At 38.7% G+C, this 6,892-nt stretch overlaps 1 protein-coding gene across 12 annotated transcripts in view; it reads left to right on the top strand.

The window, feature by feature from the left end:
- Window positions 1-6,892, top strand: part of RBM33 (RNA binding motif protein 33) — a 125,361-nt gene that overhangs the window by 62,936 nt on the left and 55,533 nt on the right. The gene's annotated exons all lie outside the window — the stretch shown is intronic.

The raw sequence follows: 6,892 nt of genomic DNA, 5'->3' as shown, positions 1-6,892 counted from the left end.
CCCCCGGTTGCTCATGCATGCTCTCTCTCAAATAAATAAATAAATCTTTAAAAAAAAAAAGTGATCTCTACTTGCTTAAAAACAAAAGCAGACAACCAAACCTCAAAAGTCTTAATGAGCTATTGGTTTTATAGTTTAAAATGAAGAAGGTTTTCTCTTTGAAGTATCTTTATAAGAAAGTACAGATTCTCCCCCCTCCATACTTTGGTATGCTTTCCTTAAGTTTATCCATTCTTCTAATACATTTTAACTAGAAGAAAAATGTCTGTTAAATAATTGTATCTGTTTAAATAAATTTTTTTTTTTTTTGAGTTTTGGGTTGGATTTGTTATTAGTTCTTGGTTTCGTTAAATCAGTGAGGACATGTTCTTTTTATAGTGTTGAAAAAAAAATGGACCAGATCATAAAATTTTAGTATCATTTTTATGTAAAACAGATAAAGTTTTGTTGAGACTGAATAATCTCTGATTTCAGGAAATATCTAAAAGACTATTTGACCCTAGCTTTGACACTTAAGTAGATAGCTTATTTATTATAAGGCGTTTAGCAAAAAAGTTTTAATGAAGGCTCTAGGTGTATAGTCAGAAGATTATTCAAAAATAAAATCAGTATTGGATTTAAAGTTCAGAATATTTTTTAGAAACGTCTTTGATTTGTAGTTATTTATGAATTATGTTTTCTAAAACTGATTCTTAATGGTTTTATTCCCCCATATTGACTAATTTTTCCTTTAAATTACTTACGAAGTACTAAAAACTAGGTTTTTTAAATTAAGTGGTATTTATTGAGTACAGTTCTCTGTTCAAAGCACTTGTTATAACAGTGAGGGTTTATTAATTGCATGGTCCAATGATAAGCACACGTGATTGAGTTGTTAGATACGTTTTTTCTGGTGAAGTAGTTTAACTGCTAGTTACTATAAAGTTCTAATATTTTAAGTACTTTTTGCTGTTTTTCAGAAATGTAAGCAGCTGTTTTATAATCATTATTAGGACTTGTTTTTGTGTTGTTTTTTTTTAAAGATTTTATTTATTTGAGAGAGAGAATGAGAGACAGAGAGCACGAGAGGGGAGAGGGTCAGAGGGAGAAGCAGACCCCCCGCTGAGCAGGGAGCCCGATGCGGGACTCGATCCCGGGACTCCAGGATCATGACCTGAGCCGAAGGCAGTCGCTTAACCAACTGAGCCACCCAGGCGCCCATGTTTTTGTGTTTTGTTTGCATTATAGAGATAAAATTTGATGTGAAAACCAATTGTAGTTTAAGAAAAACAAAGCAGTGTTGTATGTACTTGATATTTTTATAAAAATGTGCTTACTAATATAAAATTAGATAATCATTTGTAATTTTCATCTACTTCTATTTTGCCATTCTGCAAATACAATTTTATCTAATCCTAGAAGAAGCAAACTGCATAATACTGGAGGGTAAGGGGATCATAAAAGAAAATTTTCTTTCTCTCTTTTAAAGATTTATTTATTAGAGAGCATGAGCAGGGTGGGCAAAGGGGGAGAGAGAGAGAAAGTAGCAGACTCCCCACTGAGCACAGAGTCTGACACAGGGGCTCAATCCCACGACCCTGAGATCATGACCTTAGCTGAAATCCAGAGTCAGATGCTTAACTTGCTGAGCTACCCTGGCGCCCCTAAAAGAATATTTCTTTGAGAAATTGAACTTGCTGTTGTTGTTTTTTTTTTTTCCTTTTAATTTTATGTTTAAGTAGTCTCTACCCACAACGTGGGGCTCGAACGCACAACTCTTGAGACCAAGTTACACACTCCACTGATGGAGCCAGCCACGCACCCTGAAATTGTGAACTTATTTTTAAGTTCTGTAGTACTCTGGGGATAGTAAATACTGTTGAACTGCTTTTGGAAAAGTTTTCTGCAAGGTGTGATGTCTGGTTTTGTTGTTATTTTTGAGATGGGCAATATGTATGGGTGACAGGAAGTGGCTGGGCTACACAGGAGTTAACGTTTGTGCTACGGTAGGAGACTCTCTTTAGCTCGCTTGTCTATCGGTGTCTTACACGTCTTGTACCTTTTGTTAAGTCCCAAATACTGGATCTTAACCTGTGGTTACAGTGTACCTGTGGTCTTAAAAGTGCAGTGCTCTACTTATTTCTGTACTCGGTCTTCCTTAAAGAAGGTGATCAGATGTGGAATCTATTTTTAAAGAACAGATGCGAGCTGGGGGCACCCGGCTGGCTCAGGCAGTGGAGCATGCAGCTTTTGCTCTTGGGGTTGTGAGTTGGAGCCCCACGTTGGGCGTAGAGATGATGTAAAAAGATTTCTTTTTTTTAAAAACACACAAGAGGTAGTATGTTTTAAAAAGTGCACTAAAATATCGTTAAGAAGGGGGACCAACTCTGGGCCATCTCCTGTTATTTTACATAGACCAGATCTTTATTATTGTTTTTTCCTTTTCTATTAGGTTGAACTTGGTTGCTGTCAGTGTAAATGTAGTTTTGTGAGCATGTGAGTTTCTCCTTCATGCCAAGTGCTTCTGCCTAGTGCTGGTCCTAAACCATAAAACAGACTAGCATAGTTCAGTGAAGCCAGTTTTGGCCAAGTAAAATTATAAAACTAGTGGGGACAGTATTGCTGTGTTTTAACAAAGACCCTTGGAGATTTCTTACTGATGGCAGTTTGCCCTGGGGTCTGCCTGTTACTTTTACTAAACTGAATTTTGCTTTGTAAGATGACCCCCAGACTGATAAAACATTCACGTTAGGAAGCCTAATTTTGGAATCATCATGGAGTCTCTTCGAATCAGTAGTCTTCCTTGGCACACAAACAGATGTGAATTACACTGATCTGTTGAGCAAAGTGAAGTTCACTGCAGTCTTGGAGCAAGATCTCTCAGTATTAATTTTCTGTGTCACTTATTTAACCGCTATTTATCTGCACTTCGTGTGCACAAGGCCCAGGGCTAGGCCATCTCTATGGGGCACAGGGCGAGTAGGACTCTGTACAGAAGCTGATCTGCAGACATAGATCAGGGACTCCTGAAGCTGTCAGCAAGAACTCCACCTATCCTAGGAGAAGTGGGGATTCATTAAAGGAGCTTAGGCCGGGGAAAGACAGGATTGCAGTGAACTTCACTTTGCTTAGTACATTTCTGTAATTCACATCCTTTTGTGTGCCAAGGACATCTACTGACTCAGACTCCATGATGAACCCTATATAAAATGAATAGTTTGGAGAAGGGGTATGTAATTTAGTTTTTTACTTGTTGTTTTCAATGATACATATGTGAATTTGCTCTGGAGAATTACATCACGCTCACTTAAGTGTACAGAAATTCAGCTCTACCCATCTGACTAAAGAGTAAAAAAGGCAGTCAGTACAAGTACCACTAAATTTCCAAATTTTAAGGAATTAGTATCTAGTTGGTATTAATGCTAAGGTTCTTCCTGCTCTTCCCCAACAGTGGTAAGCTTTACTTTCTTAAAAATCCATTTTGTTTGACAATTTTATGAAAACTTCAGAAATTCTTAATTTAGAACTAGGACACCTAGAAATTGTATTAGGTGGAAATGCCTCCAGTTTTTTAGTTAAAAATCAGAGAAGTCTTAGGCAACCTAATATTAAACCTGTTTTTCATAGAATTACTTAAGATTGTTTGAAAAATTCAAATCTTAGATGAAAATATGGTATTCTAGGCTATGCGTGATATAGTAGGAGAACTAATATTTTTATTTCCTATTGGTGAATTTTATTGAGAGAATTGAATAAACAGTTTTTAAGACAAAGATTTGAATGTCAAAGTAGTAAATATCATAAGAAAAGTATCCTTATGTTTGATGTTTTTGGAAAATACTGCTTTAGCTCTTGGCATTGAGCTCCCCCCCCCCCCCCGGAATTCGGTGAAGTGCTTTGTGATTTAGGTTTGCATCTAAGAATTAGATCCGTGTATTTAATTTTCACTGTGGATACAGCTCTTAGTGCTGTACTTTAAAACATTTCTCATCACAAACTTTAATTCCCAGGGTGTTTTATTTTTTCAAGTCTGAGTTATGAATCTTTCTTTGAAATACAAAAATGTATCACAATTGATAGTGTTATCAGAGAATGAATTCTTTTCATACTCCTTTTAATATCACATTATTACTCTGCCAAATGTAAAATATGTCTCAGCTCTCCAAACAGTGAGTCCTCACAGGAGCTGATGGGCACAGGAAGTAAGCGTCTGCCCTTAAGTGCTGTGTGAGGGCCCGTCCCTCCCTCCGTGTCCGCTCTGTACGCTCCGTCCGGTCTTGCCATCTACCACCTGCCGTCCCTCATGCTCTCATGAAGCATTCTCACTCATGTTAAGACCTTTGAATGTAGTTTCACAGAACACTTGTGGTTTTCTTTGTTGTTTTGTTTTTGTGGGAGAGTGGGGTGGGGAGGCTCATTTACCTTTCTGCACGTGAGTTGTTCTCTTTGTGTCGGTTTGAATTCTGTTTTCATTTCCAAATGCTCTTTGTTTTACGTGTTAGTCCGATAGGATTCCTTTTCCATAAAGGCTGTCCCTGATGTTTTTGTCACTAACGTGAAGTTTGAAGTCTTGTTTTTATCCATAAGTATATTTTCCAGTTACGTTATTTATCCTCAAAGAGGTGTTTATTGTTTTTAAAGTTTGCCCACATAAAAAGGTAACACTAAAATGTTGGTTAGTAATATTTTAAAGTGTTGCTTTGAGATTTTGCTAACCTAATTTGTTTTAAGTGTTGGTGTAATTGCTGTTTTTAAGCATATGGGTAAAGCCTGAGTAACTCAGGTTGTGAAGATTCTTGACCTAGGGTATTTTAAAAACCTGTTCAGTCATTGATTTTGAATTGATGTACTGGGTAAAAGCTGGTATTTCAGGGTAGCCAGTTAAATACCAAGTACTTTGGCTGCTGAATAATTTCTGAGTGATTTTTGTTGGAATTAAAACTAAAAATTACATTAAAAAAAAGACTACTAGTGAGTTTAAATTAGTCTTCCTGGCAATTACATTATTACTTAGGCTAACCCGGTAAGATTTCCATTTGTGTTTCCCGTGGGGCTGTAGCACCTCACGGGCAGGTCTGCGTGGGCTCTGCTTCCGTGGAGCGGGTGCAGGGTATCAGGTGGTGGTGATGGACACGTCCTGGGTGTGTTTTATGTGGCATTTCATGCAAATCATGTTTGATGAGACTGCCGCCTCAAATTCCATTTCTTTCTGATTAGAGCCCTTGCAGATGTGAATCTAGACTTTATTCCAGCCTTTCTTTTGAACCCCTAACTGTTTTTACAACTTGCCTGCAATGCCTTGTAATTATTAGCACTTAAAATCGGGAAGGAATGATGGGCATTTTCTCTTATCAGATCTACCAGTAGTAGCAGGCGAGTACAGGACGAGAGCCTTCCAGCTGTCAAACATTGTCAGGCTTGCGGGGAGAGAATGCATTTTAAAATGCAGGTGACATAATACCCAACATCCTCCATTTGCTAGTGGGTTTCTGATTAATCATGATTACCATATATTATCATACCATCAAATTTAATCATATCAATGAATTCCCATCTGCAGCAGGAACAGGAACAGCTAAACACTGTGGTAACAGCTATTAAGCGTGGTGGTTATGAGATTCAGCGCCCCGTTGACTTGACTTGCCGTCCTGCCAGCACACATTGTGTGTGCCGGGTAGAGATCGGCTGGGTGGGCGTCTGCACACGTAACTCCGAGCCCTGGGACTCCTGACTGAAATTACATGAAGTGGGTTTCTTGTACAGTAAGTGAGCCAGTAGGCCACATTATAAAAGCTACCTTCTAAAAGTGTGTGCTAAACTGTCATGTTGAGTCTTTGGCTAAGTAAAACTGTTAATGTGGAAATGAAAACCTTTCATGCATCCTTTCATAAATGGTAGACTAAAACTCTTGAGTGCAGTTTACCCTAATCTGTAATGTAACAATCCAGCCAGTGCGGGATTGACGATAATACAGATTGTCAAACTCTCAGAACCTCCTGTGTGTGCCAAGAAAATCTTTATGGCCTGTTTTTACTGATGGATCCTGCAAAGCACACCAATTTTTATCTTTAATACTTACTTTCTCTGGCGTTTCTGAAGACCTATAGGTCTGTTAAAATGCATTTTTAAGATACTTTGAAAGAGGTCCTATTTTATTATAAAGGACTAGGAAGCACTTCTTCCAAAAGATTAGAAACTTAAAAAACTTTTTTACGATTTGGTCCTTTTGATGCACAAGCCTGTGAAAATGCACGAGTACATACAGTTGTGTAATCACTACAATTAAGATGTTGAGAGTGGTCCTGTCTCCCGAAGGGCTTCCTCATGCTGCCCTTCTGTGGTCACTCCTCTCCCCATCCCAGCCCCTGGCATCCAGATCTGTTTCTTGTCACTGAAATCCTGTCGTGGACTCCCGTGGCATGTTTGGTTTGAGTCTGGCTTCTTTCCTTTGCCACAGTGCTGTTGAGATTCTTTCATCCAGTATGTTGCACCTGTAAGTGGCTCGTCTTTTTTTATTGGCAAGTATTATTCTACCGTATGGATGTACCACAGTCTGTTTATCCATTCACCATGTGGACGTTTGGGTTATTTCTAGTCTCTGGTTCTTATGAATAAAGTTGGTATAAACGTGTGCATCGTTTTCTGTGTGAATGTAGTTGTCGGTAAATAGCTAGGAGTGGGGATTGTGGGTCATGTGGTGGGTGTATTCACAGATGAGAATTTTTTTTTTTTTTAAAGATTTTATTTATTTATTTGACAGAGAGAGACACAGCGAGAGAGGGAACACAAGCAGGGGGAGTGGGAGAGGGAGAAGCAGGCTCCCCGCAGAGCAGGGAGCCCGATGCGGGACTCGATCCCAGGACCCTGGGATCATGACCTGAGCTGAAGGCAGTCGCTTAACCAACTGAGCCAC

This window comes from Leptonychotes weddellii, chromosome 12, assembly GCF_054177405.1.
Source record: "Leptonychotes weddellii isolate Sample4059 chromosome 12, ASM5417740v2, whole genome shotgun sequence".
NCBI lineage: Eukaryota > Metazoa > Chordata > Mammalia > Carnivora > Phocidae > Leptonychotes > Leptonychotes weddellii.
This window is presented reverse-complemented; position numbering and strand designations above follow the sequence as displayed.